The 27,141-nt window shown below is 31.9% G+C and overlaps 17 non-coding genes across 17 annotated transcripts; all 17 read right to left on the bottom strand.

Annotated features, from left to right (window-relative positions):
- Positions 1-314: 314 nt before the first annotated feature.
- On the bottom strand, positions 315-400 carry TRNAR-UCU (transfer RNA arginine (anticodon UCU)). Its single transcript is given in 2 exon segments — positions 315-350; positions 364-400. It is a non-coding gene; the product is annotated as a tRNA-Arg (tRNA).
- Positions 401-1,204: 804 nt separating this feature from the next.
- Positions 1,205-1,290, bottom strand: TRNAR-UCU (transfer RNA arginine (anticodon UCU)). Its single transcript is given in 2 exon segments — positions 1,205-1,240; positions 1,254-1,290. It is a non-coding gene; the product is annotated as a tRNA-Arg (tRNA).
- A 761-nt stretch (positions 1,291-2,051) lies between these two features.
- Positions 2,052-2,137, bottom strand: TRNAR-UCU (transfer RNA arginine (anticodon UCU)). Its single transcript is given in 2 exon segments — positions 2,052-2,087; positions 2,101-2,137. It is a non-coding gene; the product is annotated as a tRNA-Arg (tRNA).
- A 794-nt stretch (positions 2,138-2,931) lies between these two features.
- Positions 2,932-3,017, bottom strand: TRNAK-UUU (transfer RNA lysine (anticodon UUU)). Its single transcript is given in 2 exon segments — positions 2,932-2,967; positions 2,981-3,017. It is a non-coding gene; the product is annotated as a tRNA-Lys (tRNA).
- A 772-nt stretch (positions 3,018-3,789) lies between these two features.
- TRNAR-UCU (transfer RNA arginine (anticodon UCU)) lies at positions 3,790-3,875 on the bottom strand. The gene is given in 2 exon segments: positions 3,790-3,825; positions 3,839-3,875. It is a non-coding gene; the product is annotated as a tRNA-Arg (tRNA).
- A 789-nt stretch (positions 3,876-4,664) lies between these two features.
- TRNAR-UCU (transfer RNA arginine (anticodon UCU)) lies at positions 4,665-4,750 on the bottom strand. Its single transcript is given in 2 exon segments — positions 4,665-4,700; positions 4,714-4,750. It is a non-coding gene; the product is annotated as a tRNA-Arg (tRNA).
- A 772-nt stretch (positions 4,751-5,522) lies between these two features.
- TRNAR-UCU (transfer RNA arginine (anticodon UCU)) lies at positions 5,523-5,608 on the bottom strand. Its single transcript is given in 2 exon segments — positions 5,523-5,558; positions 5,572-5,608. It is a non-coding gene; the product is annotated as a tRNA-Arg (tRNA).
- A 794-nt stretch (positions 5,609-6,402) lies between these two features.
- Positions 6,403-6,488, bottom strand: TRNAK-UUU (transfer RNA lysine (anticodon UUU)). Its single transcript is given in 2 exon segments — positions 6,403-6,438; positions 6,452-6,488. It is a non-coding gene; the product is annotated as a tRNA-Lys (tRNA).
- A 772-nt stretch (positions 6,489-7,260) lies between these two features.
- TRNAR-UCU (transfer RNA arginine (anticodon UCU)) lies at positions 7,261-7,346 on the bottom strand. Its single transcript is given in 2 exon segments — positions 7,261-7,296; positions 7,310-7,346. It is a non-coding gene; the product is annotated as a tRNA-Arg (tRNA).
- Positions 7,347-8,135: 789 nt separating this feature from the next.
- Positions 8,136-8,221, bottom strand: TRNAR-UCU (transfer RNA arginine (anticodon UCU)). The gene is given in 2 exon segments: positions 8,136-8,171; positions 8,185-8,221. It is a non-coding gene; the product is annotated as a tRNA-Arg (tRNA).
- Positions 8,222-10,735: 2,514 nt separating this feature from the next.
- TRNAR-UCU (transfer RNA arginine (anticodon UCU)) lies at positions 10,736-10,821 on the bottom strand. The gene is given in 2 exon segments: positions 10,736-10,771; positions 10,785-10,821. It is a non-coding gene; the product is annotated as a tRNA-Arg (tRNA).
- A 798-nt stretch (positions 10,822-11,619) lies between these two features.
- Positions 11,620-11,705, bottom strand: TRNAR-UCU (transfer RNA arginine (anticodon UCU)). The gene is given in 2 exon segments: positions 11,620-11,655; positions 11,669-11,705. It is a non-coding gene; the product is annotated as a tRNA-Arg (tRNA).
- A 5,116-nt stretch (positions 11,706-16,821) lies between these two features.
- TRNAR-UCU (transfer RNA arginine (anticodon UCU)) lies at positions 16,822-16,907 on the bottom strand. The gene is given in 2 exon segments: positions 16,822-16,857; positions 16,871-16,907. It is a non-coding gene; the product is annotated as a tRNA-Arg (tRNA).
- Positions 16,908-17,679: 772 nt separating this feature from the next.
- On the bottom strand, positions 17,680-17,765 carry TRNAR-UCU (transfer RNA arginine (anticodon UCU)). The gene is given in 2 exon segments: positions 17,680-17,714; positions 17,729-17,765. It is a non-coding gene; the product is annotated as a tRNA-Arg (tRNA).
- Positions 17,766-22,021: 4,256 nt separating this feature from the next.
- TRNAR-UCU (transfer RNA arginine (anticodon UCU)) lies at positions 22,022-22,107 on the bottom strand. Its single transcript is given in 2 exon segments — positions 22,022-22,057; positions 22,071-22,107. It is a non-coding gene; the product is annotated as a tRNA-Arg (tRNA).
- A 772-nt stretch (positions 22,108-22,879) lies between these two features.
- On the bottom strand, positions 22,880-22,965 carry TRNAR-UCU (transfer RNA arginine (anticodon UCU)). The gene is given in 2 exon segments: positions 22,880-22,914; positions 22,929-22,965. It is a non-coding gene; the product is annotated as a tRNA-Arg (tRNA).
- Positions 22,966-26,339: 3,374 nt separating this feature from the next.
- TRNAR-UCU (transfer RNA arginine (anticodon UCU)) lies at positions 26,340-26,425 on the bottom strand. The gene is given in 2 exon segments: positions 26,340-26,375; positions 26,389-26,425. It is a non-coding gene; the product is annotated as a tRNA-Arg (tRNA).
- Positions 26,426-27,141: the final 716 nt, after the last annotated feature.

The following is a 27,141-nucleotide window of genomic DNA, read 5'->3' as shown; positions in this document are numbered from 1 at the left end:
TTGTAATACACATCTAAGGATTTTTTATGATTTTTGAGTGTACTGTAGATACACTTTAAGCTTTGTATTCCTACGTGAGCAGACTCAACATAATATTTTGATTGCTGGTTAAAAATAACCATCCACATTTTTATTACCAGTTATTGATTTAAAGTATCTAAAATTGATTTGTAACTGGTCTTACACTTAAATGATTTTTATGTCAACAGCCTATAATTACTTTGTATATATAGTATATAGGTCTCCCATATACAATGTCTATGTTATGTATCATTTTAAGTAAATTTTAAATGTTTGCATTTGAAGCTAAAGAATGACTCTGCTGGGACTCGAACCCACAACCTTTGAATAACTACAACCTACTAGAAGTCCAATGCGCTATCCATTGCGCCACAGAGCCACTGAAGCAGCAAGCGTTTGTATCGACAGTACAACTTGTAGAATACTTTCATGTTTTAAAAGCTACAATCTGTGATGAAACAAATCTATTATGTCTTTCTTTTTTTAGTAGGATGTATATACAGAGTATTGTAGAGTAAGAGCCAACATTTTATACTGATTTCAGAAATAGCATCCTCATTGTGTGAGGTGCAAAAAAATGTGGGGACAATTGCACCCTGTGTGAAATAGTAACTGTTTATTGCAATACAAACTAAAGACCAAAATATTTTCTAAAATGTATTTAATGTTTAGAGTGCTTAACAGTGTAGATATTCATCTTATTTCATACTATCATGATAATGTTGCTAACCTGTGTCAGATATTTCCAACATTCCTCTTGAATGCAACATCCCTGTCTGAGTTTTCCGGCTGCTGATTTCGAGTGCAAGTCCTATATCAGGTTTAAGCAATTATTTAACTAATATGTGATAACCATGTAAGGATTACAGGTAAAAAGGATTTAATGTTTTTTGAGTGTAGATACCCTTCAAGGTCTGCATAGCTAGCTGAGCAGACTCAACATTGAATTTGGTTGCTGGTTAAATATAACAATAAGCATTTTTGATCAGCAGTTATTGATTTAAAGTATCGAAAATTGATTTGTAATTGGTGATCTTACATTGAAAAGATTTTTATGTCACCAGCCTATCATTACTTTGTATATATATATATATATATATAGTAAATAAGTATCCTGTATACAATGTCTACGTTATGTATTATTGTAAGTAAACTTTAAATCTTTGCATTTGAAACTAAAGAATGACTCTGGTGGGACTCGAACCCACAACCTTTGAATAACTACAACCTACTAGAAGTCCAATGCGCTATCCTTTGCGCCACAGAGCCACTGATGTATCACACTTTTGTATCAACAGTACAATGTGTTGAATACTCTTATGTTTTAAATGACACAATCTGTGATGAAACTAATCTTTTTATTTTTCTATTTTTTAAGTATGCTGTAAAGAGAGTATCGTAGAGTGAGAGTAAAATTTTTGTAATGATTTCAGAAATAGCTCCCACTTTGAGTGAGGTGCAAATCAATATGGGGACAATTGCACCATGTCTGATTGAGTGTTTGTTCCAAAGAAACTGAAGACAGAAACATTTTGGTAACATTTATATAGGTTTTGTATTTTTACCAGTATATATATTTATATTAATTTATATTATAATAATTACATGGCTATCGAGTGTCAGATATTTATAACATTTCTCCCAAATGCAACAGCTATGTCTGAGTCTTCCTCTTGCTGTTTTCAAGTGCAAGTCCTATATCAGGTTTTAGCAATTGTGTAGGTTATTTGTAATACACATCTACGGATTTTTTATGATTTTTGAGTGTACTGTAGATACACTTTAAGCTTTATATTCCTACGTGAGCAGACTCAACATAATATTTTGATTGCTGGTTAAAAATAACCATCCACATTTTTATTACCAGTTATTGATTTAAAGTATCTAAAATTGATTTGTAACTGGTCTTACATTTAAATGATTTTTATGTCAACAGCCTATAATTACTTTGTATATATAGTATATAGGTCTCCCATATACAATGTCTATGTTATGTATCATTTTAAATGTTTGCATTTGAAGCTAAAGAATGACTCTGGTGGGACTCGAACCCACAACCTTTGAATAACTACAACCTACTAGAAGTCCAATGCGCTATCCATTGCGCCACAGAGCCACTGAAGCATCAAGCGTTTGTATCGACAGTACAACTTGTAGAATACTTTCATGTTTTAAAAGCTACAATCTGTGATGAAACAAATCTATTATGTCTTTCTTTTTTTAGTAGGATGTATATACAGAGTATTGTAGAGTAAGAGCCAAAATTTTATACTGATTTCAGAAATAGCATCCTCATTGTGTGAGGTGCAAAAAAATGTGGGGACAATTGCACCCTGTGTGAAATAGTAACTGTTTATTGCAATACAAACTAAAGACCAAAATATTTTCTAAAATGTATTTAATGTTTAGAGTGCTTAACAGTGTAGATATTCATCTTATTTCATACTATCATGATAATGTTGCTAACCTGTGTCAGATATTTCCAACATTCCTCTTGAATGCAACATCCCTGTCTGAGTTTTCCGGCTGCTGATTTCGAGTGCAAGTCCTATATCAGATTTAAGCAATTATTTAGCTAATATGTGATAACCATGTAAGGATTACAGGTAAAAAGGATTTAATGTTTTTTGAGTGTAGATACCCTTCAAGGTCTGCATAGCTAGCTGAGCAGACTCAACATTAAATTTGGTTGCTGGTTAAATATAACAATAAGCATTTTTGATCAGCAGTTATTGATTTAAAGTATCGAAAATTGATTTGTAATTGGTGATCTTAGATTGAAAAGATTTTTATGTCACCAGCCTATCATTACTTTGTATATATATATAGTAAATAAATCTCCTGTATACAATGTCTACGTTATGTATTATTGTAAGTAAACTTTATATCTTTGCATTTGAAACTAAAGAACGACTCTGGTGGGACTCGAACCCACAACCTTTGAATAACTACAACCTACTAAAAGTCCAATGCGCTATCCATTGCGCCACAGAGCCACTGATGTATCATACTTTTGTATCAACAGTACAATGTGTTGAATACTCTTATGTTTTAAATGACACAATCTGTGATGAAACTAATCTTTTTATTTTTCTATTTTTTAAGTATGCTGTAAAGAGAGTATCGTAGAGTGAGAGTAAAATTTTTGTAATGATTTCAGAAATAGCTCCCACTTTGTGTGAGGTGCAAATCAATATGGAGACAATTGCACCATGTCTGATTGAGTGTTTGTTCCAAAGAAACTGAAGACAGAAACATTTTGGTAACATTTATATAGGTTTTGTATTTTTACCAGTATATATATTTATATTAATTTATATTATAATAATTACATGGCTATCGAGTGTCAGATATTTATAACATTTCTCCCAAATGCAACAGCTATGTCTGAGTCTTCCTCTTGCTGTTTTCAAGTGCAAGTCCTATATCAGGTTTTAGCAATTGTGTAGGTTATTTGTAATACACATCTAAGGATTTTTTATGATTTTTGAGTGTACTGTAGATACACTTTAAGCTTTGTATTCCTACGTGAGCAGACTCAACATAATATTTTGATTGCTGGTTAAAAATAACCATCCACATTTTTATTACCAGTTATTGATTTAAAGTATCTAAAATTGATTTGTAACTGGTCTTACACTTAAATGATTTTTATGTCAACAGCCTATAATTACTTTGTATATATAGTATATAGGTCTCCCATATACAATGTCTATGTTATGTATCATTTTAAGTAAATTTTAAATGTTTGCATTTGAAGCTAAAGAATGACTCTGCTGGGACTCGAACCCACAACCTTTGAATAACTACAACCTACTAGAAGTCCAATGCGCTATCCATTGCGCCACAGAGCCACTGAAGCAGCAAGCGTTTGTATCGACAGTACAACTTGTAGAATACTTTCATGTTTTAAAAGCTACAATCTGTGATGAAACAAATCTATTATGTCTTTCTTTTTTTAGTAGGATGTATATACAGAGTATTGTAGAGTAAGAGCCAACATTTTATACTGATTTCAGAAATAGCATCCTCATTGTGTGAGGTGCAAAAAAATGTGGGGGCAATTGCACCCTGTGTGAAATAGTAACTGTTTATTGCAATACAAACTAAAGACCAAAATATTTTCTAAAATTTATTTAATGTTTAGAGTGCTTAACAGTGTAGATATTCATCTTATTTCATACTATCATGATAATGTTGCTAACCTGTGTCAGATATTTCCAACATTCCTCTTGAATGCAACATCCCTGTCTGAGTTTTCCGGCTGCTGATTTCGAGTGCAAGTCCTATATCAGGTTTAAGCAATTATTTAACTAATATGTGATAGCCATGTAAGGATTACAGGTAAAAAGGATTTAATGTTTTTTGAGTGTAGATACCCTTCAAGGTCTGCATAGCTAGCTGAGCAGACTCAACATTGAATTTGGTTGCTGGTTAAATATAACAATAAGCATTTTTGATCAGCAGTTATTGATTTAAAGTATCGAAAATTGATTTGTAATCTTACATTGAAAAGATTTTTATGTCACCAGCCGATCATTACTTTGTATATATATATATAGTAAATAAGTCTCCTGTATACAATGTCTACGTTATGTATAATTGTAAGTAAACTTTAAATCTTTGCATTTGAAACTGAAGAACGACTCTGGTGGGACTCGAACCCACAACTTTTGAATAACTACAACCTACTAGAAGTCCAATGCACTATCCATTGCGCCACAGAGCCACTGATGTATCATACTTTTGTATCAACAGTACAATGTGTTGAATACTCTTATGTTTTAAATGACACAATCTGTGATGAAACTAATCTTTTTATTTTTCTATTTTTTAAGTATGCTGTAAAGAGAGTATCGTAGAGTGAGAGTAAAATTTTTGTAATGATTTCAGAAATAGCTCCCACTTTGTGTGAGGTGCAAATCAATATGGGGACAATTGCACCATGTCTGATTGAGTGTTTGTTCCAAAGAAACTGAAGACAGAAACATTTTGGTAACATTTATATAGGTTTTGTATTTTTACCAGTATATATATTTATATTAATTTATATTATAATAATTACATGGCTATCGAGTGTCAGATATTTATAACATTTCTCCCAAATGCAACAGCTATGTCTGAGTCTTCCTCTTGCTGTTTTCAAGTGCAAGTCCTATATCAGGTTTTAGCAATTGTGTAGGTTATTTGTAATACACATCTAAGGATTTTTTATGATTTTTGAGTGTACTATAGATACACTTTAAGCTTTGTATTCCTACGTGAGCAGACTCAACATAATATTTTGATTGCTGGTTAAAAATAACCATCCACATTTTTATTACCAGTTATTGATTTAAAGTATCTAAAATTGATTTGTAACTGGTCTTACACTTAAATGATTTTTATGTCAACAGCCTATAATTACTTTGTATATATAGTATATAGGTCTCCCATATACAATGTCTATGTTATGTATCATTTTAAGTAAATTTTAAATGTTTGCATTTGAAGCTAAAGAATGACTCTGCTGGGACTCGAACCCACAACCTTTGAATAACTACAACCTACTAGAAGTCCAATGCGCTATCCATTGCGCCACAGAGCCACTGAAGCATCAAGCGTTTGTATCGACAGTACAACTTGTAGAATACTTTCATGTTTTAAAAGCTACAATCTGTGATAAAACAAATCTATTATGTCTTTCTTTTTTTAGTAGGATGTATATACAGAGTATTGTAGAGTAAGAGCCAAAATTTTATACTGATTTCAGAAATAGCATCCTCATTGTGTGAGGTGCAAAAAAATGTGGGGACAATTGCACCCTGTGTGAAATAGTAACTGTTTATTGCAATACAAACTAAAGACCAAAATATTTTCTAAAATGTATTTAATGTTTAGAGTGCTTAACAGTGTAGATATTCATCTTATTTCATACTATCATGATAATGTTGCTAACCTGTGTCAGATATTTCCAACATTCCTCTTGAATGCAACATCCCTGTCTGAGTTTTCCGGCTGCTGATTTCGAGTGCAAGTCCTATATCAGATTTAAGCAATTATTTAGCTAATATGTGATAACCATGTAAGGATTACAGGTAAAAAGGATTTAATGTTTTTTGAGTGTAGATACCCTTCAAGGTCTGCATAGCTAGCTGAGCAGACTCAACATTAAATTTGGTTGCTGGTTAAATATAACAATAAGCATTTTTGATCAGCAGTTATTGATTTAAAGTATCGAAAATTGATTTGTAATTGGTGATCTTAGATTGAAAAGATTTTTATGTCACCAGCCTATCATTACTTTGTATATATATATAGTAAATAAATCTCCTGTATACAATGTCTACGTTATGTATTATTGTAAGTAAACTTTATATCTTTGCATTTGAAACTAAAGAACGACTCTGGTGGGACTCGAACCCACAACCTTTGAATAACTACAACCTACTAAAAGTCCAATGCGCTATCCATTGCGCCACAGAGCCACTGATGTATCATACTTTTGTATCAACAGTACAATGTGTTGAATACTCTTATGTTTTAAATGACACAATCTGTGATGAAACTAATCTTTTTATTTTTCTATTTTTTAAGTATGCTGTAAAGAGAGTATCGTAGAGTGAGAGTAAAATTTTTGTAATGATTTCAGAAATAGCTCCCACTTTGTGTGAGGTGCAAATCAATATGGAGACAATTGCACCATGTCTGATTGAGTGTTTGTTCCAAAGAAACTGAAGACAGAAACATTTTGGTAACATTTATATAGGTTTTGTATTTTTACCAGTATATATATTTATATTAATTTATATTATAATAATTACATGGCTATCGAGTGTCAGATATTTATAACATTTCTCCCAAATGCAACAGCTATGTCTGAGTCTTCCTCTTGCTGTTTTCAAGTGCAAGTCCTATATCAGGTTTTAGCAATTGTGTAGGTTATTTGTAATACACATCTAAGGATTTTTTATGATTTTTGAGTGTACTGTAGATACACTTTAAGCTTTGTATTCCTACGTGAGCAGACTCAACATAATATTTTGATTGCTGGTTAAAAATAACCATCCACATTTTTATTACCAGTTATTGATTTAAAGTATCTAAAATTGATTTGTAACTGGTCTTACACTTAAATGATTTTTATGTCAACAGCCTATAATTACTTTGTATATATAGTATATAGGTCTCCCATATACAATGTCTATGTTATGTATCATTTTAAGTAAATTTTAAATGTTTGCATTTGAAGCTAAAGAATGACTCTGCTGGGACTCGAACCCACAACCTTTGAATAACTACAACCTACTAGAAGTCCAATGCGCTATCCATTGCGCCACAGAGCCACTGAAGCAGCAAGCGTTTGTATCGACAGTACAACTTGTAGAATACTTTCATGTTTTAAAAGCTACAATCTGTGATGAAACAAATCTATTATGTCTTTCTTTTTTTAGTAGGATGTATATACAGAGTATTGTAGAGTAAGAGCCAACATTTTATACTGATTTCAGAAATAGCATCCTCATTGTGTGAGGTGCAAAAAAATGTGGGGGCAATTGCACCCTGTGTGAAATAGTAACTGTTTATTGCAATACAAACTAAAGACCAAAATATTTTCTAAAATTTATTTAATGTTTAGAGTGCTTAACAGTGTAGATATTCATCTTATTTCATACTATCATGATAATGTTGCTAACCTGTGTCAGATATTTCCAACATTCCTCTTGAATGCAACATCCCTGTCTGAGTTTTCCGGCTGCTGATTTCGAGTGCAAGTCCTATATCAGGTTTAAGCAATTATTTAACTAATATGTGATAGCCATGTAAGGATTACAGGTAAAAAGGATTTAATGTTTTTTGAGTGTAGATACCCTTCAAGGTCTGCATAGCTAGCTGAGCAGACTCAACATTGAATTTGGTTGCTGGTTAAATATAACAATAAGCATTTTTGATCAGCAGTTATTGATTTAAAGTATCGAAAATTGATTTGTAATCTTACATTGAAAAGATTTTTATGTCACCAGCCGATCATTACTTTGTATATATATATATAGTAAATAAGTCTCCTGTATACAATGTCTACGTTATGTATAATTGTAAGTAAACTTTAAATCTTTGCATTTGAAACTGAAGAACGACTCTGGTGGGACTCGAACCCACAACTTTTGAATAACTACAACCTACTAGAAGTCCAATGCACTATCCATTGCGCCACAGAGCCACTGATGTATCATACTTTTGTATCAACAGTACAATGTGTTGAATACTCTTATGTTTTAAATGACACAATCTGTGATGAAACTAATCTTTTTATTTTTCTATTTTTTAAGTATGCTGTAAAGAGAGTATCGTAGAGTGAGAGTAAAATTTTTGTAATGATTTCAGAAATAGCTCCCACTTTGTGTGAGGTGCAAATCAATATGGGGACAATTGCACCATGTCTGATTGAGTGTTTGTTCCAAAGAAACTGAAGACAGAAACATTTTGGTAACATTTATATAGGTTTTGTATTTTTACCAGTATATATATTTATATTAATTTATATTATAATAATTACATGGCTATCGAGTGTCAGATATTTATAACATTTCTCCCAAATGCAACAGCTATGTCTGAGTCTTCCTCTTGCTGTTTTCAAGTGCAAGTCCTATATCAGGTTTTAGCAATTGTGTAGGTTATTTGTAATACACATCTAAGGATTTTTTATGATTTTTGAGTGTACTATAGATACACTTTAAGCTTTGTATTCCTACGTGAGCAGACTCAACATAATATTTTGATTGCTGGTTAAAAATAACCATCCACATTTTTATTACCAGTTATTGATTTAAAGTATCTAAAATTGATTTGTAACTGGTCTTACACTTAAATGATTTTTATGTCAACAGCCTATAATTACTTTGTATATATAGTATATAGGTCTCCCATATACAATGTCTATGTTATGTATCATTTTAAGTAAATTTTAAATGTTTGCATTTGAAGCTAAAGAATGACTCTGCTGGGACTCGAACCCACAACCTTTGAATAACTACAACCTACTAGAAGTCAAATGCGCTATTCATTGCGCCACAGAGCCACTGAAGCAGCAAGCGTTTGTATCGACAGTACAACTTGTAGAATACTTTCATGTTTTAAAAGCTACAATCTGTGATGAAACAAATCTATTATGTCTTTCTTTTTTTAGTAGGATGTATATACAGAGTATTGTAGAGTAAGAGCCAACATTTTATACTGATTTCAGAAATAGCATCCTCATTGTGTGAGGTGCAAAAAAATGTGGGGACAATTGCACCCTGTGTGAAATAGTAACTGTTTATTGCAATACAAACTAAAGACCAAAATATTTTCTAAAATGTATTTAATGTTTAGAGTGCTTAACAGTGTAGATATTCATCTTATTTCATACTATCATGATAATGTTGCTAACCTGTGTCAGATATTTCCAACATTCCTCTTGAATGCAACATCCCTGTCTGAGTTTTCCGGCTGCTGATTTCGAGTGCAAGTCCTATATCAGGTTTAAGCAATTATTTAGCTAATATGTGATAACCATGTAAGGATTACAGGTAAAAAGGATTTAATGTTTTTTGAGTGTAGATACCCTTAAAGGTCTGCATAGCTAGCTGAGCAGACTCAACATTGAATTTGGTTGCTGGTTAAATATAACAATAAGCATTTTTGATCAGCAGTTATTGATTTAAAGTATCGAAAATTGATTTGTAATTGGTGATCTTACATTGAAAAGATTTTTATGTCACCAGCGGATCATTACTTTGTATATATATATATATAGTAAATAAGTCTCCTGTATACAATGTCTACGTTATGTATTATTGTAAGTAAACTTTAAATCTTTGCATTTGAAACTAAAGAACGACTCTGGTGGGACTTGAACTTACAAACTTTGAATAACTACAACCTACTAGAAGTCCAATGTGCTATCCATTGCGCCACAGAGCCACTGATGTATCATACTTTTGTATCAACAGTACAATGTGTTGAATACTCTTATGTTTTAAATGACACAATCTGTGATGAAACTAATCTTTTTATTTTTCTATTTTTTAAGTATGCTGTAAAGAGAGTATCGTAGAGTGAGAGTAAAATTTTTGTAATGATTTCAGAAATAGCTCCCACTTTGTGTGAGGTGGAAATCAATATGGGGACAATTGCACCATGTCTGATTGAGTGTTTCTTCCAAAGAAACTGAAGACAGAAACATTTTGGTAACATTTACATAGGTTTTGTATTTTTACCAGTATATATATTTATATTAATTTATATTATAATAATTACATGGCTATCGAGTGTCAGATATTTATAACATTTCTCCCAAATGCAACAGCTATGTCTGAGTCTTCCTCTTGCTGTTTTCAAGTGCAAGTCCTATATCAGGTTTTAGCAATTGTGTAGGTTATTTGTAATACACATCTAAGGATTTTTTATGATTTTTGAGTGTACTGTAGATACACTTCAAGCTTTATATTCCTACGTGAGCAGACTCAACATAATATTTTGATTGCTGGTTAAAAATAACCATCCACATTTTTATTACCAGTTATTGATTTAAAGTATCTAAAATTGATTTGTAACTGGTCTTACATTTAAATGATTTTTATGTCAACAGCCTATAATTACTTTGTATATATAGTATATAGGTCTCCCATATACAATGTCTATGTTATGTATCATTTTAAGTAAATTTTAAATGTTTGCATTTGAAGCTAAAGAATGACTCTGCTGGGACTCGAACCCACAACCTTTGAATAACTACAACCTACTAGAAGTCCAATGCGCTATCCATTGCGCCACAGAGCCACTGAAGCAGCAAGCGTTTGTATCGACAGTACAACTTGTAGAATACTTTCATGTTTTAAAAGCTACAATCTGTGATGAAACAAATCTATTATGTCTTTCTTTTTTTAGTAGGATGTATATACAGAGTATTGTAGAGTAAGAGCCAACATTTTATACTGATTTCAGAAATAGCATCCTCATTGTGTGAGGTGCAAAAAAATGTGGGGACAATTGCACCCTGTGTGAAATAGTAACTGTTTATTGCAATACAAACTAAAGACCAAAATATTTTCTAAAATGTATTTAATGTTTAGAGTGCTTAACAGTGTAGATATTCATCTTATTTCATACTATCATGATAATGTTGCTAACCTGTGTCAGATATTTCCAACATTCCTCTTGAATGCAACATCCCTGTCTGAGTTTTCCGGCTGCTGATTTCGAGTGCAAGTCCTATATCAGGTTTAAGCAATTATTTAGCTAATATGTGATAACCATGTAAGGATTACAGGTAAAAAGGATTTAATGTTTTTTGAGTGTAGATACCCTTCAAGGTCTGCATAGCTAGCTGAGCAGACTCAACATTGAATTTGGTTGCTGGTTAAATATAACAATAAGCATTTTTGATCAGCAGTTATTGATTTAAAGTATCGAAAATTGATTTGTAATTGGTGATCTTACATTGAAAAGATTTTTATGTCACCAGCCGATCATTACTTTGTATATATATATATATAGTAAATAAGTCTCCTGTATACAATGTCTACGTTATGTATTATTGTAAGTAAACTTTAAATCTTTGCATTTGAAACTGAAGAACGACTCTGGTGGGACTCGAACCCACAACTTTTGAATAACTACAACCTACTAGAAGTCCAATGCACTATCCATTGCGCCACAGAGCCACTGATGTATCATACTTTTGTATCAACAGTACAATGTGTTGAATACTCTTATGTTTTAAATGACACAATCTGTGATGAAACTAATCTTTTTATTTTTCTATTTTTTAAGTATGCTGTAAAGAGAGTATCGTAGAGTGAGAGTAAAATTTTTGTAATGATTTCAGAAATAGCTCCCACTTTGTGTGAGGTGCAAATCAATATGGGGACAATTGCACCATGTCTGATTGAGTGTTTGTTCCAAAGAAACTGAAGACAGAAACATTTTGGTAACATTTATATAGGTTTTGTATTTTTACCAGTATATATATTTATATTAATTTATATTATAATAATTACATGGCTATCGAGTGTCAGATATTTATAACATTTCTCCCAAATGCAACAGCTATGTCTGAGTCTTCCTCTTGCTGTTTTCAAGTGCAAGTCCTATATCAGGTTTTAGCAATTGTGTAGGTTATTTGTAATACACATCTAAGGATTTTTTATGATTTTTGAGTGTACTATAGATACACTTTAAGCTTTGTATTCCTACGTGAGCAGACTCAACATAATATTTTGATTGCTGGTTAAAAATAACCATCCACATTTTTATTACCAGTTATTGATTTAAAGTATCTAAAATTGATTTGTAACTGGTCTTACACTTAAATGATTTTTATGTCAACAGCCTATAATTACTTTGTATATATAGTATATAGGTCTCCCATATACAATGTCTATGTTATGTATCATTTTAAGTAAATTTTAAATGTTTGCATTTGAAGCTAAAGAATGACTCTGCTGGGACTCGAACCCACAACCTTTGAATAACTACAACCTACTAGAAGTCAAATGCGCTATTCATTGCGCCACAGAGCCACTGAAGCAGCAAGCGTTTGTATCGACAGTACAACTTGTAGAATACTTTCATGTTTTAAAAGCTACAATCTGTGATGAAACAAATCTATTATGTCTTTCTTTTTTTAGTAGGATGTATATACAGAGTATTGTAGAGTAAGAGCCAACATTTTATACTGATTTCAGAAATAGCATCCTCATTGTGTGAGGTGCAAAAAAATGTGGGGACAATTGCACCCTGTGTGAAATAGTAACTGTTTATTGCAATACAAACTAAAGACCAAAATATTTTCTAAAATGTATTTAATGTTTAGAGTGCTTAACAGTGTAGATATTCATCTTATTTCATACTATCATGATAATGTTGCTAACCTGTGTCAGATATTTCCAACATTCCTCTTGAATGCAACATCCCTGTCTGAGTTTTCCGGCTGCTGATTTCGAGTGCAAGTCCTATATCAGGTTTAAGCAATTATTTAGCTAATATGTGATAACCATGTAAGGATTACAGGTAAAAAGGATTTAATGTTTTTTGAGTGTAGATACCCTTAAAGGTCTGCATAGCTAGCTGAGCAGACTCAACATTGAATTTGGTTGCTGGTTAAATATAACAATAAGCATTTTTGATCAGCAGTTATTGATTTAAAGTATCGAAAATTGATTTGTAATTGGTGATCTTACATTGAAAAGATTTTTATGTCACCAGCGGATCATTACTTTGTATATATATATATATAGTAAATAAGTCTCCTGTATACAATGTCTACGTTATGTATTATTGTAAGTAAACTTTAAATCTTTGCATTTGAAACTAAAGAACGACTCTGGTGGGACTCGAACTTACAAACTTTGAATAACTACAACCTACTAGAAGTCCAATGTGCTATCCATTGCGCCACAGAGCCACTGATGTATCATACTTTTGTATCAACAGTACAATGTGTTGAATACTCTTATGTTTTAAATGACACAATCTGTGATGAAACTAATCTTTTTATTTTTCTATTTTTTAAGTATGCTGTAAAGAGAGTATCGTAGAGTGAGAGTAAAATTTTTGTAATGATTTCAGAAATAGCTCCCACTTTGTGTGAGGTGGAAATCAATATGGGGACAATTGCACCATGTCTGATTGAGTGTTTCTTCCAAAGAAACTGAAGACAGAAACATTTTGGTAACATTTACATAGGTTTTGTATTTTTACCAGTATATATATTTATATTAATTTATATTATAATAATTACATGGCTATCGAGTGTCAGATATTTATAACATTTCTCCCAAATGCAACAGCTATGTCTGAGTCTTCCTCTTGCTGTTTTCAAGTGCAAGTCCTATATCAGGTTTTAGCAATTGTGTAGGTTATTTGTAATACACATCTAAGGATTTTTTATGATTTTTGAGTGTACTGTAGATACACTTCAAGCTTTATATTCCTACGTGAGCAGACTCAACATAATATTTTGATTGCTGGTTAAAAATAACCATCCACATTTTTATTACCAGTTATTGATTTAAAGTATCTAAAATTGATTTGTAACTGGTCTTACATTTAAATGATTTTTATGTCAACAGCCTACAATTACTTTGTATATATAGTATATAGGTTTCCCATATACAATGTCTATGTTATGTATCATTTTAAGTAAATTTTAAATGTTTGCATTTGAAGCTAAAGAATGACTCTGCTGGGACTCGAACCCACAACCTTTAAATAACTACAACCTACTAGAAGTCAAACGCGCTATCCATTGCGCCAAAGAGCCACTGAAGCAGCAAGCGTTTGTATCGACAGTACAACTTGTAGAATACTTTCATGTTTTAAAAGCTACAATCTGTGATGAAACAAATCTATTATGTCTTTCTTTTTTTAGTAGGATGTATATACAGAGTATTGTAGAGTAAGAGCCAAAATTTTATACTGATTTCAGAAATAGCATCCTCATTGTGTGAGGTGCAAAAAAATGTGGGGACAATTGCACCCTGTGTGAAATAGTAACTGTTTATTGCAATACAAACTAAAGACCAAAATATTTTCTTAAATGTTTTTAATGTTTAGAGTGCTTAACAGTGTAGATATTCATCTTATTTCATACTATCATGATAATGTTGCTAACCTGTGTCAGATATTTCCAACATTCCTCTTGAATGCAACATCCCTGTCTGAGTTTTCCGGCTGCTGATTTCGAGTGCAAGTCCTATATCAGGTTTAAGCAGTTATTTAGCTAATATGTGATAACCATGTAAGGATTACAGGTAAAAAGGATTTAATGTTTTTTGAGTGTAGATACCCTTCAAGGTCTGCATAGCTAGCTGAGCAGACTCAACATTGAATTTGGTTGCTGGTTAAATATAACAATAAGCATTTTTGATCAGCAGTTATTGATTTAAAGTATCGAAAATTGATTTGTAATTGGTGATCTTACATTGAAAAGATTTTTATGTCACTAGCCGATCATTACTTTGTATATATATATATAGTAAATAAGTCTCCTGTATACAATGTCTACGTTATGTATTATTGTAAGTAAACTTTAAATCTTTGCATTTGAAACTAAAGAACGACTCTGGTGGGACTCGAACCCACAACCTAGAAGTCCAATGTGCTATCCATTGCGCCACAGAGCCACTGATGTATCATACTTTTGTATCAACAGTACAATGTGTTGAATACTCTTATGTTTTAAATGACACAATCTGTGATGAAACTAATCTTTTTATTTTTCTATTTTTTAAGTATGCTGTAAAGAGAGTATCGTAGAGTGAGAGTAAAATTTTTGTAATGATTTCAGAAATAGCTCCCACTTTGTGTGAGGTGCAAATCAATATGGGGACAATTGCACCATGTCTGATTGAGTGTTTGTTCCAAAGAAACTGAAGACAGAAACATTTTGGTAACATTTACATAGGTTTTGTATTTTTACCAGTATATATATTTATATTAATTTATATTATAATAATTACATGGCTATCGAGTGTCAGATATTTATAACATTTCTCCCAAATGCAACAGCTATGTCTGAGTCTTCCTCTTGCTGTTTTCAAGTGCAAGTCCTATATCAGGTTTTAGCAATTGTGTAGGTTATTTGTAATACACATCTAAGGATTTTTTATGATTTTTGAGTGTACTGTAGATACACTTTAAGCTTTGTATTCCTACGTGAGCAGACTCAACATAATATTTTGATTGCTGGTTAAAAATAACCATCCACATTTTTATTACCAGTTATTGATTTAAAGTATCTAAAATTGATTTGTAACTGGTCTTACATTTAAATGATTTTTATGTCAACAGCCTATAATTACTTTGTATATATAGTATATAGGTTTCCCATATACAATGTCTATGTTATGTATCATTTTAAGTAAATTTTAAATGTTTGCATTTTAAGCTAAAGAATGACTCTGCTGGGACTCGAACCCACAACCTTTAAATAACTACAACCTACTAGAAGTCAAATGCGCTATCCATTGCGCCAAAGAGCCACTGAAGCAGCAAGCGTTTGTATCGACAGTACAACTTGTAGAATACTTTCATGTTTTAAAAGCTACAATCTGTGATGAAACAAATCTATTATGTCTTTCTTTTTTTAGTAGGATGTATATACAGAGTATTGTTGAGTAAGAGCCAAAATTTTATACTGATTTCAGAAATAGCATCCTCATTGTGTGAGGTGCAAAAAAATGTGGGGACAATTGCACCCTGTGTGAAATAGTAACTGTTTATTGCAATACAAACTAAAGACCAAAATATTTTCTAAAATGTATTTAATGTTTAGAGTGCTTAACAGTGTAGATATTCATCTTATTTCATACTATCATGATAATGTTGCTAACCTGTGTCAGATATTTCCAACATTCCTCTTGAATGCAACATCCCTGTCTGAGTTTTCCGGCTGCTGATTTCGAGTGCAAGTCCTATATCAGGTTTAAGCAATTATTTAGCTAATATGTGATAACCATGTAAGGATTACAGGTAAAAAGGATTTAATGTTTTTTGAGTGTAGATACCCTTCAAGGTCTGCATAGCTAGCTGAGCAGACTCAACATTGAATTTGGTTGCTGGTTAAATATAACAATAAGCATTTTTGATCAGCAGTTATTGATTTAAAGTATCGAAAATTGATTTGTAATTGGTGATCTTACATTGAAAAGATTTTTATGTCACCAGCCGATCATTACTTTGTATATATATATATAGTAAATAAGTCTCCTGTATACAATGTCTACGTTATGTATTATTGTAAGTAAACTTTAAATCTTTGCATTTGAAACTGAAGAACGACTCTGGTGGGACTCGAACCCACAACCTTTGAATAACTACAACCTACTAGAAGTCCAATGCACTATCCATTGCGCCACAGAGCCACTGATGTATCATACTTTTGTATCAACAGTACAATGTGTTGAATACTCTTATGTTTTAAATGACACAATCTGTGATGAAACTAATCTTTTTATTTTTCTATTTTTTAAGTATGCTGTAAAGAGAGTATCGTAGAGTGAGAGTAAAATTTTTGTAATGATTTCAGAAATAGCTCCCACTTTGTGTGAGGTGCAAATCAATATGGGGACAATTGCACCATGTCTGATTGAGTGTTTGTTCCAAAGAAACTGAAGACAGAAACATTTTGGTAACATTTATATAGGTTTTGTATTTTTACCAGTATATATATTTATATTAATTTATATTATAATAATTACATGGCTATCGAGTGTCAGATATTTATAACATTTCTCCCAAATGCAACAGCTATGTCTGAGTCTTCCTCTTGCTGTTTTCAAGTGCAAGTCCTATATCAGGTTTTAGCAATTGTGTAGGTTATTTGTAATACACATCTAAGGATTTTTTATGATTTTTGAGTGTACTATAGATACACTTTAAGCTTTGTATTCCTACGTGAGCAGACTCAACATAATATTTTGATTGCTGGTTAAAAATAACCATCCACATTTTTATTACCAGTTATTGATTTAAAGTATCTAAAATTGATTTGTAACTGGTCTTACACTTAAATGATTTTTATGTCAACAGCCTATAATTACTTTGTATATATAGTATATAGGTCTCCCATATACAATGTCTATGTTATGTATCATTTTAAGTAAATTTTAAATGTTTGCATTTGAAGCTAAAGAATGACTCTGCTGGGACTCGAACCCACAACCTTTGAATAACTACAACCTACTAGAAGTCAAATGCGCTATCCATTGCGCCACAGAGCCACTGAAGCAGCAAGCGTTTGTATCGACAGTACAACTTGTAGAATACTTTCATGTTTTAAAAGCTACAATCTGTGATGAAACAAATCTATTATGTCTTTCTTTTTTTAGTAGGATGTATATACAGAGTATTGTAGAGTAAGAGCCAACATTTTATACTGATTTCAGAAATAGCATCCTCATTGTGTGAGGTGCAAAAAAATGTGGGGACAATTGCACCCTGTGTGAAATAGTAACTGTTTATTGCAATACAAACTAAAGACCAAAATATTTTCTAAAATGTATTTAATGTTTAGAGTGCTTAACAGTGTAGATATTCATCTTATTTCATACTATCATGATAATGTTGCTAACCTGTGTCAGATATTTCCAACATTCCTCTTGAATGCAACATCCCTGTCTGAGTTTTCCGGCTGCTGATTTCGAGTGCAAGTCCTATATCAGGTTTAAGCAATTATTTAGCTAATATGTGATAACCATGTAAGGATTACAGGTAAAAAGGATTTAATGTTTTTTGAGTTTAGATACCCTTAAAGGTCTGCATAGCTAGCTGAGCAGACTCAACATTGAATTTGGTTGCTGGTTAAATATAACAATAAGCATTTTTGATCAGCAGTTATTGATTTAAAGTATCGAAAATTGATTTGTAATTGGTGATCTTACATTGAAAAGATTTTTATGTCACCAGCCGATCATTACTTTGTATATATATATATAGTAAATAAGTCTCCTGTATACAATGTCTACGTTATGTATTATTGTAAGTAAACTTTAAATCTTTGCATTTGAAACTAAAGAACGACTCTGGTGGGACTTGAACTTACAAACTTTGAATAACTACAACCTACTAGAAGTCCAATGTGCTATCCATTGCGCCACAGAGCCACTGATGTATCATACTTTTGTATCAACAGTACAATGTGTTGAATACTCTTATGTTTTAAATGACACAATCTGTGATGAAACTAATCTTTTTATTTTTCTATTTTTTAAGTATGCTGTAAAGAGAGTATCGTAGAGTGAGAGTAAAATTTTTGTAATGATTTCAGAAATAGCTCCCACTTTGTGTGAGGTGGAAATCAATATGGGGACAATTGCACCATGTCTGATTGAGTGTTTCTTCCAAAGAAACTGAAGACAGAAACATTTTGGTAACATTTACATAGGTTTTGTATTTTTACCAGTATATATATTTATATTAATTTATATTATAATAATTACATGGCTATCGAGTGTCAGATATTTATAACATTTCTCCCAAATGCAACAGCTATGTCTGAGTCTTCCTCTTGCTGTTTTCAAGTGCAAGTCCTATATCAGGTTTTAGCAATTGTGTAGGTTATTTGTAATACACATCTAAGGATTTTTTATGATTTTTGAGTGTACTGTAGATACACTTCAAGCTTTATATTCCTACGTGAGCAGACTCAACATAATATTTTGATTGCTGGTTAAAAATAACCATCCACATTTTTATTACCAGTTATTGATTTAAAGTATCTAAAATTGATTTGTAACTGGTCTTACATTTAAATGATTTTTATGTCAACAGCCTACAATTACTTTGTATATATAGTATATAGGTTTCCCATATACAATGTCTATGTTATGTATCATTTTAAGTAAATTTTAAATGTTTGCATTTGAAGCTAAAGAATGACTCTGCTGGGACTCGAACCCACAACCTTTAAATAACTACAACCTACTAGAAGTCAAACGCGCTATCCATTGCGCCAAAGAGCCACTGAAGCAGCAAGCGTTTGTATCGACAGTACAACTTGTAGAATACTTTCATGTTTTAAAAGCTACAATCTGTGATGAAACAAATCTATTATGTCTTTCTTTTTTTAGTAGGATGTATATACAGAGTATTGTAGAGTAAGAGCCAAAATTTTATACTGATTTCAGAAATAGCATCCTCATTGTGTGAGGTGCAAAAAAATGTGGGGACAATTGCACCCTGTGTGAAATAGTAACTGTTTATTGCAATACAAACTAAAGACCAAAATATTTTCTTAAATGTTTTTAATGTTTAGAGTGCTTAACAGTGTAGATATTCATCTTATTTCATACTATCATGATAATGTTGCTAACCTGTGTCAGATATTTCCAACATTCCTCTTGAATGCAACATCCCTGTCTGAGTTTTCCGGCTGCTGATTTCGAGTGCAAGTCCTATATCAGGTTTAAGCAGTTATTTAGCTAATATGTGATAACCATGTAAGGATTACAGGTAAAAAGGATTTAATGTTTTTTGAGTGTAGATACCCTTCAAGGTCTGCATAGCTAGCTGAGCAGACTCAACATTGAATTTGGTTGCTGGTTAAATATAACAATAAGCATTTTTGATCAGCAGTTATTGATTTAAAGTATCGAAAATTGATTTGTAATTGGTGATCTTACATTGAAAAGATTTTTATGTCACTAGCCGATCATTACTTTGTATATATATATATAGTAAATAAGTCTCCTGTATACAATGTCTACGTTATGTATTATTGTAAGTAAACTTTAAATCTTTGCATTTGAAACTAAAGAACGACTCTGGTGGGACTCGAACCCACAACCTAGAAGTCCAATGTGCTATCCATTGCGCCACAGAGCCACTGATGTATCATACTTTTGTATCAACAGTACAATGTGTTGAATACTCTTATGTTTTAAATGACACAATCTGTGATGAAACTAATCTTTTTATTTTTCTATTTTTTAAGTATGCTGTAAAGAGAGTATCGTAGAGTGAGAGTAAAATTTTTGTAATGATTTCAGAAATAGCTCCCACTTTGTGTGAGGTGCAAATCAATATGGGGACAATTGCACCATGTCTGATTGAGTGTTTGTTCCAAAGAAACTGAAGACAGAAACATTTTGGTAACATTTACATAGGTTTTGTATTTTTACCAGTATATATATTTATATTAATTTATATTATAATAATTACATGGCTATCGAGTGTCAGATATTTATAACATTTCTCCCAAATGCAACAGCTATGTCTGAGTCTTCCTCTTGCTGTTTTCAAGTGCAAGTCCTATATCAGGTTTTAGCAATTGTGTAGGTTATTTGTAATACACATCTAAGGATTTTTTATGATTTTTGAGTGTACTGTAGATACACTTTAAGCTTTGTATTCCTACGTGAGCAGACTCAACATAATATTTTGATTGCTGGTTAAAAATAACCATCCACATTTTTATTACCAGTTATTGATTTAAAGTATCTAAAATTGATTTGTAACTGGTCTTACATTTAAATGATTTTTATGTCAACAGCCTATAATTACTTTGTATATATAGTATATAGGTTTCCCATATACAATGTCTATGTTATGTATCATTTTAAGTAAATTTTAAATGTTTGCATTTGAAGCTAAAGAATGACTCTGCTGGGACTCGAACCCACAACCTTTAAATAACTACAACCTACTAGAAGTCAAATGCGCTATCCATTGCGCCAAAGAGCCACTGAAGCAGCAAGCGTTTGTATCGACAGTACAACTTGTAGAATACTTTCATGTTTTAAAAGCTACAATCTGTGATGAAACAAATCTATTATGTCTTTCTTTTTTTAGTAGGATGTATATACAGAGTATTGTAGAGTAAGAGCCAAAATTTTATACTGATTTCAGAAATAGCATCCTCATTGTGTGAGGTGCAAAAAAATGTGGGGACAATTGCACCCTGTGTGAAATAGTAACTGTTTATTGCAATACAAACTAAAGACCAAAATATTTTCTAAAATGTATTTAATGTTTAGAGTGCTTAACAGTGTAGATATTCATCTTATTTCATACTATCATGATAATGTTGCTAACCTGTGTCAGATATTTCCAACATTCCTCTTGAATGCAACATCCCTGTCTGAGTTTTCCGGCTGCTGATTTCGAGTGCAAGTCCTATATCAGGTTTAAGCAATTATTTAGCTAATATGTGATAACCATGTAAGGATTACAGGTAAAAAGGATTTAATGTTTTTTGAGTGTAGATACCCTTCAAGGTCTGCATAGCTAGCTGAGCAGACTCAACATTGAATTTGGTTGCTGGTTAAATATAACAATAAGCATTTTTGATCAGCAGTTATTGATTTAAAGTATCGAAAATTGATTTGTAATTGGTGATCTTACATTGAAAAGATTTTTATGTCACCAGCCGATCATTACTTTGTATATATATATATAGTAAATAAGTCTCCTGTATACAATGTCTACGTTATGTATTATTGTAAGTAAACTTTAAATCTTTGCATTTGAAACTGAAGAACGACTCTGGTGGGACTCGAACCCACAACCTTTGAATAACTACAACCTACTAGAAGTCCAATGCACTATCCATTGCGCCACAGAGCCACTGATGTATCATACTTTTGTATCAACAGTACAATGTGTTGAATACTCTTATGTTTTAAATGACACAATCTGTGATGAAACTAATCTTTTTATTTTTCTATTTTTTAAGTATGCTGTAAAGAGAGTATCGTAGAGTGAGAGTAAAATTTTTGTAATGATTTCAGAAATAGCTCCCACTTTGTGTGAGGTGCAAATCAATATGGGGACAATTGCACCATGTCTGATTGAGTGTTTGTTCCAAAGAAACTGAAGACAGAAACATTTTGGTAACATTTATATAGGTTTTGTATTTTTACCAGTATATATATTTATATTAATTTATATTATAATAATTACATGGCTATCGAGTGTCAGATATTTATAACATTTCTCCCAAATGCAACAGCTATGTCTGAGTCTTCCTCTTGCTGTTTTCAAGTGCAAGTCCTATATCAGGTTTTAGCAATTGTGTAGGTTATTTGTAATACACATCTAAGGATTTTTTATGATTTTTGAGTGTACTATAGATACACTTTAAGCTTTGTATTCCTACGTGAGCAGACTCAACATAATATTTTGATTGCTGGTTAAAAATAACCATCCACATTTTTATTACCAGTTATTGATTTAAAGTATCTAAAATTGATTTGTAACTGGTCTTACACTTAAATGATTTTTATGTCAACAGCCTATAATTACTTTGTATATATAGTATATAGGTCTCCCATATACAATGTCTATGTTATGTATCATTTTAAGTAAATTTTAAATGTTTGCATTTGAAGCTAAAGAATGACTCTGCTGGGACTCGAACCCACAACCTTTGAATAACTACAACCTACTAGAAGTCAAATGCGCTATCCATTGCGCCACAGAGCCACTGAAGCAGCAAGCGTTTGTATCGACAGTACAACTTGTAGAATACTTTCATGTTTTAAAAGCTACAATCTGTGATGAAACAAATCTATTATGTCTTTCTTTTTTTAGTAGGATGTATATACAGAGTATTGTAGAGTAAGAGCCAACATTTTATACTGATTTCAGAAATAGCATCCTCATTGTGTGAGGTGCAAAAAAATGTGGGGACAATTGCACCCTGTGTGAAATAGTAACTGTTTATTGCAATACAAACTAAAGACCAAAATATTTTCTAAAATGTATTTAATGTTTAGAGTGCTTAACAGTGTAGATATTCATCTTATTTCATACTATCATGATAATGTTGCTAACCTGTGTCAGATATTTCCAACATTCCTCTTGAATGCAACATCCCTGTCTGAGTTTTCCGGCTGCTGATTTCGAGTGCAAGTCCTATATCAGGTTTAAGCAATTATTTAGCTAATATGTGATAACCATGTAAGGATTACAGGTAAAAAGGATTTAATGTTTTTTGAGTGTAGATACCCTTAAAGGTCTGCATAGCTAGCTGAGCAGACTCAACATTGAATTTGGTTGCTGGTTAAATATAACAATAAGCATTTTTGATCAGCAGTTATTGATTTAAAGTATCGAAAATTGATTTGTAATTGGTGATCTTACATTGAAAAGATTTTTATGTCACCAGCCGATCATTACTTTGTATATATATATATAGTAAATAAGTCTCCTGTATACAATGTCTACGTTATGTATTATTGTAAGTAAACTTTAAATCTTTGCATTTGAAACTAAAGAACGACTCTGGTGGGACTTGAACTTACAAACTTTGAATAACTACAACCTACTAGAAGTCCAATGTGCTATCCATTGCGCCACAGAGCCACTGATGTATCATACTTTTGTATCAACAGTACAATGTGTTGAATACTCTTATGTTTTAAATGACACAATCTGTGATGAAACTAATCTTTTTATTTTTCTATTTTTTAAGTATGCTGTAAAGAGAGTATCGTAGAGTGAGAGTAAAATTTTTGTAATGATTTCAGAAATAGCTCCCACTTTGTGTGAGGTGGAAATCAATATGGGGACAATTGCACCATGTCTGATTGAGTGTTTCTTCCAAAGAAACTGAAGACAGAAACATTTTGGTAACATTTACATAGGTTTTGTATTTTTACCAGTATATATATTTATATTAATTTATATTATAATAATTACATGGCTATCGAGTGTCAGATATTTATAACATTTCTCCCAAATGCAACAGCTATGTCTGAGTCTTCCTCTTGCTGTTTTCAAGTGCAAGTCCTATATCAGGTTTTAGCAATTGTGTAGGTTATTTGTAATACACATCTAAGGATTTTTTATGATTTTTGAGTGTACTGTAGATACACTTCAAGCTTTATATTCCTACGTGAGCAGACTCAACATAATATTTTGATTGCTGGTTAAAAATAACCATCCACATTTTTATTACCAGTTATTGATTTAAAGTATCTAAAATTGATTTGTAACTGGTCTTACATTTAAATGATTTTTATGTCAACAGCCTACAATTACTTTGTATATATAGTATATAGGTTTCCCATATACAATGTCTATGTTATGTATCATTTTAAGTAAATTTTAAATGTTTGCATTTGAAGCTAAAGAATGACTCTGCTGGGACTCGAACCCACAACCTTTAAATAACTACAACCTACTAGAAGTCAAACGCGCTATCCATTGCGCCAAAGAGCCACTGAAGCAGCAAGCGTTTGTATCGACAGTACAACTTGTAGAATACTTTCATGTTTTAAAAGCTACAATCTGTGATGAAACAAATCTATTATGTCTTTCTTTTTTTAGTAGGATGTATATACAGAGTATTGTAGAGTAAGAGCCAAAATTTTATACTGATTTCAGAAATAGCATCCTCATTGTGAGAGGTGCAAAAAAATGTGGGGACAATTGCACCCTGTGTGAAATAGTAACTGTTTATTGCAATACAAACTAAAGACCAAAATATTTTCTTAAATGTTTTTAATGTTTAGAGTGCTTAACAGTGTAGATATTCATCTTATTTCATACTATCATGATAATGTTGCTAACCTGTGTCAGATATTTCCAACATTCCTCTTGAATGCAACATCCCTGTCTGAGTTTTCCGGCTGCTGATTTCGAGTGCAAGTCCTATATCAGGTTTAAGCAGTTATTTAGCTAATATGTGATAACCATGTAAGGATTACAGGTAAAAAGGATTTAATGTTTTTTGAGTGTAGATACCCTTCAAGGTCTGCATAGCTAGCTGAGCAGACTCAACATTGAATTTGGTTGCTGGTTAAATATAACAATAAGCATTTTTGATCAGCAGTTATTGATTTAAAGTATCGAAAATTGATTTGTAATTGGTGATCTTACATTGAAAAGATTTTTATGTCACTAGCCGATCATTACTTTGTATATATATATATAGTAAATAAGTCTCCTGTATACAATGTCTACGTTATGTATTATTGTAAGTAAACTTTAAATCTTTGCATTTGAAACTAAAGAACGACTCTGGTGGGACTCGAACCCACAACCTAGAAGTCCAATGTGCTATCCATTGCGCCACAGAGCCACTGATGTATCATACTTTTGTATCAACAGTACAATGTGTTGAATACTCTTATGTTTTAAATGACACAATCTGTGATGAAACTAATCTTTTTATTTTTCTATTTTTTAAGTATGCTGTAAAGAGAGTATCGTAGAGTGAGAGTAAAATTTTTGTAATGATTTCAGAAATAGCTCCCACTTTGTGTGAGGTGCAAATCAATATGGGGACAATTGCACCATGTCTGATTGAGTGTTTGTTCCAAAGAAACTGAAGACAGAAACATTTTGGTAACATTTACATAGGTTTTGTATTTTTACCAGTATATATATTTATATTAATTTATATTATAATAATTACATGGCTATCGAGTGTCAGATATTTATAACATTTCTCCCAAATGCAACAGCTATGTCTGAGTCTTCCTCTTGCTGTTTTCAAGTGCAAGTCCTATATCAGGTTTTAGCAATTGTGTAGGTTATTTGTAATACACATCTAAGGATTTTTTATGATTTTTGAGTGTACTGTAGATACACTTTAAGCTTTGTATTCCTACGTGAGCAGACTCAACATAATATTTTGATTGCTGGTTAAAAATAACCATCCACATTTTTATTACCAGTTATTGATTTAAAGTATCTAAAATTGATTTGTAACTGGTCTTACATTTAAATGATTTTTATGTCAACAGCCTATAATTACTTTGTATATATAGTATATAGGTTTCCCATATACAATGTCTATGTTATGTATCATTTTAAGTAAATTTTAAATGTTTGCATTTGAAGCTAAAGAATGACTCTGCTGGGACTCGAACCCACAACCTTTAAATAACTACAACCTACTAGAAGTCAAATGCGCTATCCATTGCGCCACAGAGCCACTGAAGCAGCAAGCGTTTGTATCGACAGTACAACTTGTAGAATACTTTCATGTTTTAAAAGCTACAATCTGTGATGAAACAAATCTATTATGTCTTTCTTTTTTTAGTAGGATGTATATACAGAGTATTGTAGAGTAAGAGCCAACATTTTATACTGATTTCAGAAATAGCATCCTCATTGTGTGAGGTGCAAAAAAATGTGGGGACAATTGCACCCTGTGTGAAATAGTAACTGTTTATTGCAATACAAACTAAAGACCAAAATATTTTCTAAAATGTATTTAATGTTTAGAGTGCTTAACAGTGTAGATATTCATCTTATTTCATACTATCATGATAATGTTGCTAACCTGTGTCAGATATTTCCAACATTCCTCTTGAATGCAACATCCCTGTCTGAGTTTTCCGGCTGCTGATTTCGAGTGCAAGTCCTATATCAGGTTTAAGCAATTATTTAGCTAATATGTGATAACCATGTAAGGATTACAGGTAAAAAGGATTTAATGTTTTTTGAGTGTAGATACCCTTCAAGGTCTGCATAGCTAGCTGAGCAGACTCAACATTGAATTTGGTTGCTGGTTAAATATAACAATAAGCATTTTTGATCAGCAGTTATTGATTTAAAGTATCGAAAATTGATTTGTAATTGGTGATCTTACATTGAAAAGATTTTTATGTCACCAGCCGATCATTACTTTGTATATATATATATAGT

Source organism: Pseudophryne corroboree, chromosome 4 (genome assembly GCF_028390025.1).
Source record: "Pseudophryne corroboree isolate aPseCor3 chromosome 4, aPseCor3.hap2, whole genome shotgun sequence".
Lineage (NCBI taxonomy): Eukaryota > Metazoa > Chordata > Amphibia > Anura > Myobatrachidae > Pseudophryne > Pseudophryne corroboree.
This window is presented reverse-complemented; position numbering and strand designations above follow the sequence as displayed.